The 13,982-nt window shown below is 46.0% G+C and overlaps 1 protein-coding gene across 2 annotated transcripts in view; it reads right to left on the reverse strand.

Moving 5' to 3' along the window:
- MYO1C (myosin IC) overlaps window positions 1-11,017 on the reverse strand; it is a 52,599-nt gene extending 41,582 nt beyond the window's left edge. The window contains exon 1 of one of the 2 annotated variants that reach the window (XM_018076755.2): window positions 10,937-11,017. The gene's annotated coding sequence lies outside the window, so the exon portion shown is untranslated. Of the gene's footprint in view, window positions 1-3,007; window positions 3,095-10,936 lie in introns of those variants that run through there. The other variant, XM_018076756.2, reaches the window with a different exon arrangement.
- Between the last annotated feature and the right edge of the window lie 2,965 nt (window positions 11,018-13,982).

Consider the following 13,982-nt stretch of genomic DNA (forward strand, 5'->3'; position numbering starts at 1 on the left):
TCACACTTTCCACAAAGGAGGGGGGAGTGGGAGTGGCAAAGTACAGTGACTGATGGTCGTTATCTGCTATACATCCACAAATTCCTCCTCTTTGACTTTGTATTTCAAGCCTGACCTCCTTTCCTGCTTCCACTAGCCCCAAGAGGAGGAGGGGAAGGGACATAAAGAACTGGAATTCGAGAGTCCTTCACATTCTCAGGATTCCTGGTGTGTGTGACAGGCAGCACACACTTGTGTGGTGATCTGACAAATTCCACGTTCCTGTGAATTCCTGCAACAGCTGATGGGTCTCAGTAGTAGGTAGGTACATGCAGGTAGCCACAAGGCTGAACCCCCCTATTCCAAAGTTCACTTATCCAAGTGCTAACCCGTTATTGCCCCTGCTGCTCCAGCTCACCTGCTGGGTGACAGCTGGCTGTGAAGCCTCTTTACTCATAGAGTGCTGGTGTGGTATCAAAAAGGAGTAAAGCTCCAAAACAGTTTAATCCAGCTGCCCACTACAGCATTAGCAACAATAAAGAATTCCAGTTCAAACCACTTTTGGTTGCCTCTTACCCTCACAACGAGGCTGCAGTTCACTAAATCACACGGAGCTTCAATTCCATCTAGAAATAGCCTCTTGAAGTCTCCATTGCAGGATGGCATTCCTAAATTTTGTTTACTTGGGTGCCACTACTTGGTGGTGACAGCAACAGCAGCTACAAATTGCAGGAACCTGCACGTATGCCCAGAGTGGGCTCACAGCCCAGATCCAACCTCTTGCACGAAAGGTTTTGGCAGCAAAATTAATTCCTTCTCCCTTACCCTTCCTGCCTGTGTCGGTCACGTCATGCCCAGATAACACAGCACAGCAACCTTGTCCTGCTGCCACACACACACACACACCTTGTCAGAGTCCCACAGGGCCCAGAAGTCCTTTGAACCTCTACAGCTGGTGAAAAGCAGGGCAAAAGTGGGCATCCCTACATCCTCCCTCCAGCCCTCCAGTGCACTGGCTCTCCCAACCTCCTTCCACAGATGGCAATGCTCTGGGAAGGGGCAGGGGTGAATCTGCTCCAGAGAGAGCAAAACACACTGACATCAGTGCCCAACTGGACACCTCTGCCTTGGGTTTTTCTCCCCACTGTGGACCCTGGACACTGTGTGCTGGTTTGGTAAGAGGCAGAACAGACTCCAGCTTCTCCTGGTTCAGTGTCCAGGCATGTGTCCCTGGTAGGATTTATCAGTGCCTCTCTCTTCCTGACCTGATCCCACATTAATGGGCACAGCAGTGCAGGCACTGCATGGGGAGGTGTTCCTGTACTTCTTAGGAGCTCTAACTGTAGGATAACTATTAGAGCTTGTGAATTCCCAGTACAAGCAGTGGGGTGGAGATCGTGTATTCTGTTTGTAAATCTTAATAAAGCCAACATTTAGAAAACAACTAATTACCATTTATGTTCCAAACAGCTGGCCTAGCTCCACATCCACATGCTGGGAGGTTTTAGTGCCAATCAGCCCACACATCTGAGCACAAAAGTCCCCCAGTATGACTGCAGAACCTTCTAGCAAACTCAGACTTCTCCTCATTGACACTGACTTCAGGGATCAAAGCATGGTAGCATAAGAAGAGAACAGTTACACAAACCATCATTCCCACATCATCACATTACAGACACTTGTCCAAGGTAAAAAGAGCACAGCAAGTGTCCTCTGAGGTACCAGAGTGCAGTCTCAGGCTGCTGTCAGTTGACTCAGACAGCTGATATTACTGTGATACAGCTCATCCTCTGTCCCAGCTGGGCTTGTCCCGGCCCTCTCCCTCCTCTGCACTTGGACTAAGACCTGTCCAGCTCTGTGACAAGACAGTTCAAGAACTAAACAAACGGAAAACACTTTTTTCTTCATCATTGTTCTCCCAACTTTGTTTCAATTAATTCACCAAAGGGTCAAATGGATACTATTTCAGGTACAGGGCAGGGAGTGGAGAACTAATGAAACCAATTTAAATTGGTTTGGTGGAAGGTGCCCCTGCCCATGACAGGGCAGTTGGAAAGAGATGATCTTTAAGGCCCCTTCCAACCCGAACCATTCCATGATTCTAAACAGAACTTCATGTCAGTATAAGCTTATTTCAGATACTGGGGGAATACATCCTCCTGGCAGACAGGTGAGGAAGGGCTTTCCATGGAGAGTGACGTGGATAAAGCTCTAAGACTCTCTGGCTGCTTGTTTCATCCCTCCCCTGTGCACATACACGTGCCTCCAAACACTGAAAACCTTGAGGAGTGATGCACGTACAAGTATCACCCCCGGCAGCCTCAGGGACAAGCCCAGGAATGCCACCAGAGGTTACAGCCTGTCAGCTGCAGTGTTCCATGAGCAGGGAAGCAGCACTATAAATTACCTATCCTGACACATGTGGGGATCCATGTCACACCCGATCTGCCAGCAGAAACATGCCGAGCTAAGACACTGCTCTGCTGTTCAACAAGACTGCAAACAACTGACACTTTTTGGCAGGTGCCTTAGAAACGAGGGCTGATGCTGCTGGACTCTAATTGCAAGCACACAGGAGGGGGGCAGCTCACTTCACACACTCATCACCGTGCCATTTATTGACCCAAATGAGCCTCCCTACTCCCTATCAATCCACAAATCTCAATCCAGCCCACACTAAACACTGATTGATTTTCTACTCTAACGAGCACTGTGTCACATTTGTGTTAACTACCCATCAGTTCAGATAAGTGGTTTGCAATTAAGATAATTTGTTTGAGGCCAGAAAGTGTGGCCTGAAAAGCACTTTGGAGAGTTCAGCACACAGATTAACCAGAGAAGTTCACTGCTGCAACAGGCAGCAAGGTACCAAGCTGACAGCTATTTTTAGACCTATATACCAGAATTTACCTTTCCAGTCTATCCAAAATAAAAAGCAAGATTTGTCCCAACTGAATTTTTCTTTGGAAGGTAACAGCTTGCTTGTACAATGCTTGGCAAAGATTTCTTCCCAGAGGAGTACACTCACCCTGCAGTAACACTGATCTTCTTCCCCTCTGTATTTCCACTCAGGTGGCACCGCAATCCTTTCACAGGTGCTTCCTATTCAGATGGCAGACAAGGAGCATTCCAGCAAAAATGCCTTCAGCAACAAACAGCCAACTTAACTGAAGCCTCCAGAAAAAAGTAAACAGTTACACGAGCGCGGCTTTGGAGTTCCATGGACGTGAGCCTGGACATAGTTCACATTCCCATCCTACACAGAACCACGGAACCACTCTGCGGAATTTTTCCTCCCAGTGCAAGCTGGGCTAAGAAAAGTGGTTTGGATGCCAGCAGTTGCCAGTTTGAAACACATTCAGGCTTACCCGTTGGAACTCCCCTGTCCCCACCTAGATCCGGAAACTTCAGAGCAGAAACAAGACACTTGGCAACCAGTCAGGTTTCAGTTTGAAGGGTGAGATCAAACAGCCTCCTTCACGCTGCAAGTTTTTTTGCATACAGAACACCACATCTCTTGCAACACTTCCTCTCTTTCTCTTCACATGGAGCCTCATGACCAGCCTGCCAGAGCAGCAGGGAAGCCCTGGCTCCCAACACTCACTACCTGCCAGGCTCCCAGCACCGGCCATCCCCTGCTCTGTCTACAGCAATCTCCAGGAAGTGCAGCTCATTTTGGACTCTTTTTCTTTTTGCTCTCCTTTCCTTTATGCTTCTTCCTTGTATCAAGACACAAATACCTCAATCAGATTAGTTCATACTTGAGTCAAATAACATCTGAAAGCTTTACCCAAATATATATATGTATATATGGCCTATAACCACTGGCCCATGTATTCTTTAAGTACATCACGCAAAAAAGAAAAGATATTGTGCTTCTTCATTATGTCAGCACATGTTTTTCTTAAATGTTCTAAGGGACTTTTAACACACCTGGTTTAGAAATACCTCATGAATGTGCATAAATTATCCCTTCTATTATCCCAAATTGCTCCCAGCTTTCTCCAATCCCTGCATAAGCAGTCATGAGAGTGGTGTTTCTTCTGTGGATTGAGGAGACAGATTTAGGTGATCTTAAAGGACAGTATTTTAAGGTAGCCAGCATTTAACTGAAGCATTTAGCAGGAAGCATCATCTGCACTTAGAGAGATGCTTTCTGCTGGAAACCAAAATTGTAAGTGCTGAAACTCAGCACCAACTGAAATAATATGAGAGCCAAGATAATGAGCATTTGTCCCTAAGTTTCATAAGGCCGAGCTTTAATTTTCTTTAGCAAAATAATCTGTAGATCCACTACTTTGGGAGGATGCAAAGACCAAAGGGAAAGCAAAATAAGATTCAATGAGATCTATGATACAGGCTTATTTTGGCCTCATAACCTTTTCTGTCTCCCACACATTTATTTCTCTCAAACTTTTCCAGCCTCCACTTCTTGGCCACTACTTTCCTTGCTGACCTCCCACATCATTTTAGCCTCCTACTCCTTTTTGGTTTCTACTTTTCTTATTGATTTTCCACTCTTTTTCAGCCTCCACTTTTCCTTCTGGCCTCCCACAGGTCTTCAGCCTCTGGTTTTCTCTCAGACTCCCACCCCTTCATCCAGCACGTGATATTCAAACCCCCTCAAGGTTATGAAGTTGTAAATTCCCTTTGCAAACAACAGGGTCTCACCTTGATGTGTACATTCATACTCTAACTTCTTCTACAGCCCAGCTGACCAGAAGCACTCCAGCATCCATCCTGATATCTTGCAGTCACAACAGCACAGTTTTATGCCCAAGGAAACACACTGGCTCTCTCACTAACCCCAATGCTGCTAGGAATCTCACAGCTCTGTACAGTTGATTGTGTCAATGGAGGTACAAAAGTAAAACAAAAGAAATTCTGAGATGGTTAAAGTCAGAGTCTCAGACAGATGCTCTGAGCTTTGCTGATGGCTCCATCAGCTGCTGTTCCCAGTTCCCATCCACCAGCTTTCTGGGCAGAAGATCATCAAAACTGAAGTTAAATATCATCTGCATTCCCACAGAGTGCTATGGCCGGGCACACAAAAAAACACACTCTGTACTTCCCTGCAGAACTTGCTTTTGATCCCCTCCCCCAACCAGAAGAGCAAACAAATCCATGCACAAATAAAATAAGGATTTTGCAAGTCACGTATTTTGTATTTGCCTTCCTTTTCACACGAGACTAAGTTTTCCTTTCTATTTTCAAACAAAACTGTGTCCAAAAAAGCCTGTGATTTAGGAGAAATTGAAAATAATAATTTTGAATACACTAGTCAAAATGCAGCATTTGGTTTACCTGAGAAATGTGATGGCTGCTTTTTTGGTTATTCTTGGAAAGATAAAACAGATATAAAAGCAGTTCTTCATTACCCATTACTATGCTTTTCCAGGAATCACATTACTCTGAATCTCCTCTTTCAAGTTGCAATATTTTTTCAGTTACACGGTACTTACTAGTTCTGAAGGGAGAAGAAAGAGAACTGACCACAAAATTCATAAATGCATAAATTCAAAAAGAAGATCTGAAATAGCTTCAAAAATTATATTTTAAAAGTCCAAACCCTCTTTCCTGTCCCTTCACATGGAGTGTCAGACATGCTCAGCTGCCCCCACTTCACCCCCACATGAACGAACTGATGATACATTGCACTCTGTGCACTTGGCATGGTTTGTTCAGTCACCAAAACCAACCAGGTACACAAACACTGCTGTTACAATCTTAACAGGTGTAATGGGTGGGTAGGAAAGCTGCCTGTAACACCTGTGAGAAAACCCTGTGCTAACAGAGAACAGCAGATAGTCAGGAAGAGGCAGGAAACTGCTCACAACTGAACTTCAGTGCTCACTTACATGAGGCAAAAGAAACATCTGTTTTGCTGTCTAAGTTCCAGTTCTCTCAAGAGAGAGAATTCCTGGCTTCCTGGTGCAAAGGTGTGGTTTTCCCTCCCAAGAGGCAATTTCACACAGACTCCAAAAGTTCTAAGAGTTTAAGACAACCTGTTATTTAAAAGAACAAGATGTGTGGACAGAGAACAAGGCTTTCTGGTCTCTAATTTGAAAGGTTCAATAAAACTCTAGAAAACCCCAACAATAATTTTGTGCAATAATTTTCCCCTCTCTCCAAACTGCACCATTGGACACCTCAGCCTTTGCTGCAGACCAAAACCTGAACTGCAGAGGCATTACTTGTAGAGCAACACTGTGTAGTGTTGCAAATATGTATCAGCTTTTGTTTTTTAAAAAAATGTTGATTATAGTGTGCTGCCTTGTAAAGCACAGAACTGCATATTTTAGTTATTAAAGTTAGCAAACAAGTCTGGCTGTTGAAAGTCATTTCCCTGAGTAAACAATGACTCAGTGTGGGCTGTATAATGTACAAGTTATTAGTTACTGTTAGTGAGTTTAAAAAACCCAACTCGCAACACTACACAAAGATCTGTTTCAGAATGGAAAATAGCTTTCCTCCTACTTCTATAGTTCCAGTTATATTGTTTCAGTGGAATTTAATTTTCTAAAAGGCTACACAGATCACTATCTCTTCATTATATAATTGGACATTGACTTAACTGGACCCTTCAGCCATGAACAACATGCACAGTGAGAGAGCTGAGTTTACCCTCTTTTCTGTTCTCAGTTTGTCACTATAACCGAAGTAAAAGTGACTCTTTCCTGGACAGGAATATCCCATTCAGACCAGGCAGCAGGTGGCAATGAAAACAGACATAAAGACAACCATGAAATATTGAGTATATGATAATGAAGAAAAATGCAATTGTAAGCTCACCAAAATCCTCTGACAACACTGTTCTCTTGAATTACAGCTCCCTCCATAATCCTTCTCTTCATTAGTAAAATGGCCAAATACACCTGGTGATTGTCAGCTGGCATAAGGCACTGGGGATCACTCTGGCTAATGAAACACTGCCTCAGCTGCTAAGGAACAAAGGCTTCCCTGCAGTCTTAAACCCACTGCAAAGGCTGTTCTCCAGCCTCCAGTGTGCACTGTCTGAGAACAGGAGCACATCTCTGTGGTGAAGTCTCTGGTCAGATATATGAGCACCACAAGGAAATACAGAGTCAAATAACAGAATCACAGAATATCCTGAGCTGGAAGGGATCCACAAGGATCATCGAAGTCAAGCTCCTGGCTCTGCCCAACAATCCCACCATGTGCCTGAGAGTGTTGTCCAAACACTCCTTGAGCTCTCTTTGGTTTGGGGCTGTGACCACTTCCCTGGGGAGCCTGTTCCAGTGCCTGACCACTCTCTGGGGGAAGAACCTTTTCTGGATACCGAACCTAAACCTCCCCTGACTCAGCTTCCTCGGGTCCTGTCACTGGTTGCTCCTTCACTTCCCCTCTTGAGGAAGCTGCAGACTGTGGTGAGGTCTCCTCTCAGCCTCTTCTTCTCCAGGCTGAACAAACTAAGTGACCTCAGCCACTCCTAATGACTTCCCCTCTAGGCCCTTCATCATCTCTGTAGCAAACTTTGTGGTAAACTTGTTCTAGAAAAGCGCCTCCAAAAGAAATTACCAAAATAAATTTAAAGGCACAGCCTTTTAAAGCAGCTACAGCTTATGTGGCCCAGTCTGCATCCAACCAGCGGGCTGAGTGCCATCATAACTGTGTCAGGGAGGACTTTTTATAGTCATTCATGGACTATCCACTTCCTGGCAAATATCACAACACATTTTTGACAAGACATTCTTTGCCACCAACAATGACACTGCCCATTCAGTAACAGAACTTCCCAGTGACTGCAGGCTGCTGTACCTTCCAGCTCCAGGACCTCACTGCCCGGAAGGCAAACAGTGCAGTGCTCCCAAGGTACTGCCAAGTGCTAAATTCTACCTTCATTTATTATCAGCTGCTGAACTGAATCACAGGAAGGGCGGGGGCCAAGCTGGACTAAGGTCAATGCACCGGTTAAAGGGCTGTGAGTGTCCCAGGGAAGCACAGCTTAGCTGGACATTCACACATGACCAAGAGCTTTTCCAAAGAAAAACCACTGCCAAGGAGAGCTATCCCTGCGTGCATGAATGTCACAGGAGTTCTAAATACCAACCTTTATCACCTTCCAGGACAGGAACTGAATATAGCACAGGATACACCGGAGATATATAGTAATAGAGAAGGTACTGGCCCTGCTGCTCCTTGCAGTATTTAAATGTTTAAATATTTAAATAAAGTAGGGCAGGGCTTCAAGGAACACCAGACCTTCCTCCCCCACAGAACATGACTCAGTTGCAACAAATTACTTGGTATTTGTCCACTCAGAACCTTCTGCCATAACAAGCTTTGTTAACCTTTCACGTTTATTTATGTTGCTTGCTTTATTAATGCTTTCTGGGAAGAGCTGGCCACCCACCCCACTAATGTATCAAAAAGAAACATGCAGAGGACGGCACAAAATATATAGTGGGATGTTTTCCAGCAGGGAGATCACTGAATCCAGGCACAGGAGGCACAGCACCAGTGGCTCCCTCCAGGCAGAAAAGGAACTGTGTTACACAATCTCAGAGAAACACAACCCATGCAAACCTCACCCACTAGAGATGATAGAAGGTTAGATGTATGATTTCTGTTGAAGCCAGGGATAGCAATCCTAGGCAAGGCCAACCACATCACTCAGGGGTTGGTTACATAGCAGTAAAGCAGTATATAACACAGGAAGGGCCCTGACAAAAGACAAACACAGGCCACAATTGCCAGCATAAAGCATTGCTGTCCCCACCTGATCCCAGCCTTTCCTTCCTCTGTGCAGATGTTGGTGTGCTCGCACAGGGAGCTGGGCTGGGAATCTGCTGCAGACAAATCACCTGTTTGTTTTGCCTCCTCAGCTTTGATTTGGATCAGTTCTGAAAAGTTAACCACATTTGAGTGTCACTGATACAGGTAAGGCAAAGCACAATACAGATGGTTTTCCCTGCAGTAGCATTTTAGAAACACACAAATGAGCCTTTATAAAGGGTTCTTTAGCCTGTATGAAAGGACAAGTGATTTAGTTACATTTGCATCGATTACAAAGGGTAGTAGGACACACCAACCTCAGGAAAATCCACTGCACTTTTAAGTTCCCTCCCCCACCAGTAACACATCATATTTTCCCAAATATAAACTTGTCCTACAGAAAGTATTGGTTATCTGACAGCACCCTGTGAACAGCCCTCACTCATTACTCTCCAAACTGGGAGGCAAAGTGCTCTAGCCCAGTGATTCTCCATATTTTACATGCTGGAACTACTCCAACCTGCCAGGTAAGAGCACTGGGCCAAGGGAGGGGGCAGTGGGCTGAAACACCAGAGCAGTAGTTTAAACACTGCTCTGGGACTGTGGCAGCTGCTGCAGTTTGTTTCTACTGCATTTGGTGCAGATTGTCCCTTTTGACAGGGGTAGAGGAATTTGTCCAGTTCCTAGAAAGCATGTGGTTCCCAACAAAGTAATAAGCAACATGACACTACAAACAATAGAAAAATCCCAAATATCTGAGCATGACTAAGATTATTTTACCTCTGCATAAAGTTTGAGCTTTTTCAGAGAAAGACACACCATATTTAATGTTATAAAGCATTCTTAGCCCCCAGTTCTTTACTGACCTTATTCCAGTGCGCTCAGATCACATACAAAAATAAATTAAAAACCAGTTTTCTACTTAGCTTGAATCATTTTGTTAGGATCTATATAAGTTCTCTTATAATTATTATAAACCCTGTACCATCAATCACAAGTTTCTTTGCTATTAATTATGCAAAAGAGAACAGAGATTACACCCTGTGGATCCTGAGTCACACGGGATCTCTCACTCCCTTATAGTACTATGATTCACATCTTTTTTTCCTTAAAAAAATATATCTACCCTTTATACCATGATAAATTAGGAGAGCATGTGCACAGTCTAGCACTCCATTGGTCCCTGCCAGGCAGAAGACAAGATTCATATTTACACAGCCCCTCCCTAAAACACATTATATCCACTATCAAAACCGAAACCCCTGAAGTGTCATGACAGCGGTTGCCATATCAGGGCCTACTGTAAAAATTAAGAACTCATCACTTCCACAAGCCTTAGGCATTTTTGAAAAGGTGCTGACAACTGGTAATTGTCTATTGCCCCAAAAGGAGACGAAAGAAAAACGCCTTTCTTCCCAAGTACTCTAAGATGTGGTTCTGTTTTTGTGGCTTGTCCCACCAACCAAGGATATTTTCTCATTTGTCACTTTCTAAAACTAAGCAGCTGCCATCTACAAGTAGTTCTCGAGAAGCCTTCTGCCTCCAGCAACTGTTAGAGAATGATTAAATACCAGAATAATCTCTGTATTGTATCTCAGAATCACTTTTCCTCTGTAATCCTCCCAACTACAAGAACGCAGCTCAAGACAGCTTACTTGGAAAATTCAAGTTACTAGAACGAGTTGCTCATTCAGGCAGTCAGATTCCTTCCAAGAATCACTGTCGCTTAAGGCAATTAACTCCAGGTCTATCAGAACTGGGAAAAACTGGCATAGAAAGAAGACAAGGGATGGGGACCCCCGAGTCTCAGGGGATTCAGACCTGTGGTCTAAGCTGAAGCAGTACGGAGTTTGACATCATCTCCATCTGTAAAACGAGGCTAAATACAGCGAGATCTCTTCACCAAGTGCTCTTGGGCACCTGTGCAAGCACTGGCAGAGAAGGGAGAATTCCTCCAACGTCAATGTCAGTGCCATGCACAGCAGGGCGGATCAGCAGCGCGCACACAACCGTAACTCAAAGTCAGGGATGTACAGGAAGCCGCTCTCGAGCAGGGCAAGGCAGACACCCCGACCCCCGGCCGTGCCACGGCCACGTTTCAGCGCGGAGCAGCCGCACGCCCCGCCACACCCCGCCCGGCTCCGGCCGTGCTCGGGCTCCCCACGCGAGCGCTCCGCCCGTCCCAGGCTGGGCGCTCGGGATGCGCTCGGGGAAGCGTTACCGGAGTCGGCGGCGTCACGGAACGGGAGGGAGGGAGCGAGCAACCGCTCGGCGCTGCCGGAGCCCGCGCCGTGCCGCCGCCAGGATGCCGGCTGGCTCTTCAAACGCTCATTTGTTTCTTCCGTGGAAATTTTTAGAGTTTCCGGGAAGGTCGCCGACTCCGGTGCGGGGGGGGGAGCGGGGGGAGCGCACGGCCAAACCGCGGCTGCCCGCCCTGCCCTGCTCCTGCCCTCCGCGGCGCTGCCCCCTCGAGCCATGTGGCCGGGGGAATGGCCGCGGGAGGGCCGGGCGCGCGCCGCGGACACCCCCGGAGCGCCCCCCCGGCCCCGCTCACCTGCGCGGGCGCCGCGGGACGCGCGGCTCGGGGCCTGCGGCGGCTCCGCGAGCGCCTCGGCGGCGACTGCCCGCGAGCCGCGCGCCGCGCCGCTAGTGAGCATGTCCCGAGCGCCGGCATGCGGGCTGCGGGCCCCGCCTCCGCCCTCACCTGCCCGGGCACCGCGCTGCCCCGCCGCCGGCAACGCCAGTCCGCGCCGCCCCGCTTCGCTGTGCGGGGGCATCGTCAAAAGCGCGCTTCGCAGGTTCGCTCCGGAGCGATTCCCCCCCCCCCCCCAAAAGAGAGAGTGAACTTCGCCAGGTTCGGGTAACCGTCCCCTCTGATGGTTCATCCGCGTCCGCACAGGTGGGAAATACCGCAGGCAGCCTTCCTCGGGATCCACGGGAAATTCTCCCTACAAGCTGAACCGCGCTGAGCTGAAACAGTGAAGCTCTGCCCCAGCCACTGCTGCAACAGTTTAAAGTGTCTTTAAAGCCTCTGTTAAAGCGCAGGACATCAGAAACTGCCTCTCTCTGGCCATTCCTGCAGCACCGACAGCACTTGGCACAGACAAGGCTGCTGATCTCAAAGTAACAAATTGCCGTTTTATGGCATGATAATGAGTATTTGCAACTTTTTAGCAAGCTGAACTGATACCTTTTCTCTCGCTGATGTCTCCCCCAGGACCCTGGCACGTGCTATTAGGGATAAAGTTTAAAGGAACAGTTCCCCCCAGGAAAGACAATTCAGTCCCGCCAGTGTCCTCTATTGTCACTACAAGTAAGTCAGTAACATTTCAGGACCATTTACCGAAAACCAAACAACACCAGAATTGCCACTATTTCCTCTTCCAACAAGGCAGAGAGAGCTCTCAGGTTTTTGTGGAATAAAGTGTCTCTACCTGACAGTTGTGTAACCACACACAGTAGATGTCTCAGCTAATTTTCAGATCGAGTTTTAGATTAGTCACAAGAAAGACAATGCAAGGAAAAGGGAGCAACATGCACAGATGTGCACTTCAGTACAAGATGGCTCTACCAGAGCTCAAGATCTGTTAAACAGCTTTTAAGCACCTATGACAGAGATATATAAATTCACAGTTGCATTTAGGTACTTTATAAACATTTTAAATAGTTTTTACAGTTTCTTCTCTAAAGACTCCTTTAATTAAAAAACATATAAATCCAGTTAGAAAATATTCCGAAGCAAACCACACAGAATGGCTGTTCATTCCAAGAAAATGGAAAGTATTTTTAGAAGAGTATTGTGTCTTTCTTAACTGTTCACATCTACCACATCAAACCAGAAATAATCAGCTCATGGATTTTCCATCTGCTTACATGAACACAAGTCAATAAAAGTCACAAGTTAACAGAATACTCAATTCCTTGAGATATTCACAGTAGCCTGTTATGTCCCTCAACTCTGAATTTTCAGTGTGAACCTTCCTATAACATTCAGGGCATGAACCCAGTGACAGTACAAACAGTTGATATTGAAGAGGATCAAAACACTCCCTTCAAAGCTCTTTCCCTTCCTTTGTACTTTGAAAATGCTCCCAGAATTATGACAGAATTAATACAGCCAGGCCAAACACCAACTGCAAGTCACACCAACTTTGCTACACTATAGTATTTCAACAGGAAATACACTTTTAACAATTTTCTAAACTCACAGTCACTTCATATGAACATTCATTGCTACTAATTCCATCCTAGGGAGGGGAAAACTGTTCACAACACAGCTACAGTCACTCCAAGGACCAACCAGTCTTGCAAACCCTCATATTTCTGCACTGGAGTCGCTCAGTTCAGAACTAAGCTGGTTACTGTGTAACTAACACTACAAGAGGGGAAAACAGAACAACAAAAGCCAGGCTTACAGTCTTGTGCTCTCCACTGCGACCGACCACGCGGATGATTTCTCCGGTAGGAACACGTTCAATCCGCAGTTCCATTTTTCCAAGGAAAGTCGGGAAATCTCTCTATTCTTTACGGACAGTTCTGATTTCAGTGCACAGCAGCAGCAGCAGAACTTGACTAACTGCAATCTTTGGTTCAGAGCCCTGTTGTGAGAGGAAAAGATGAACCTCTGTATTTATACTAAGGGTTAGGTGTGAGCCGAAACAATTAAGTTCAAGACTAGTTTCCACTGGTTACAATGTGCCACGACAGTTCCAAGAAGCCTAAATTTATGCTTGTGTTTATTGCTGCCAACTTTGTTGATGTTCCACTTTACTCCCAGCGGACTCAGAATTCCAAGTCAAGTCGCTGCGGATGCTGTTTCAAGGTATTAGCACGAAACAGTCACACTGCAGACTTCAAAAACCTACCAAGAGATTTTATGCAGGAAAAATTCTTCGTCTTTGCCTCCAAGAGGCAGAGCAATAGAAAATACTGATTGCTCCCATGGTAACTACAGGAAGTTCTGCAAATTGCTGCAGAACGAAATCATTATTAATTGAGTCCTTGAGTAGCTAACTAATCATGACAAAGGAAATTAACTTGCACGGTACTGCACAAAAATTCCTCCTACAAATATGAGAAAAATCCTCTGGTGAGCACCGGTGTAAGTGCAATTACAGAGCTTTACAATGGTCATGCCATCCATTAATGGAGAGGCCAGACCTTTCACTCCCTTCATACACCTCTCCAAAAAAGATGCAGATATCCCACCTGTGATGGGGGGGGAAATCAGTCTAAATTTCAGGTATTTTAAGACTTGCTGATAGGAG

This window comes from Manacus vitellinus, unplaced genomic scaffold (assembly GCF_001715985.3).
Source record: "Manacus vitellinus isolate BGI_N305 unplaced genomic scaffold, ASM171598v3 scaffold_32_pilon, whole genome shotgun sequence".
Lineage (NCBI taxonomy): Eukaryota > Metazoa > Chordata > Aves > Passeriformes > Pipridae > Manacus > Manacus vitellinus.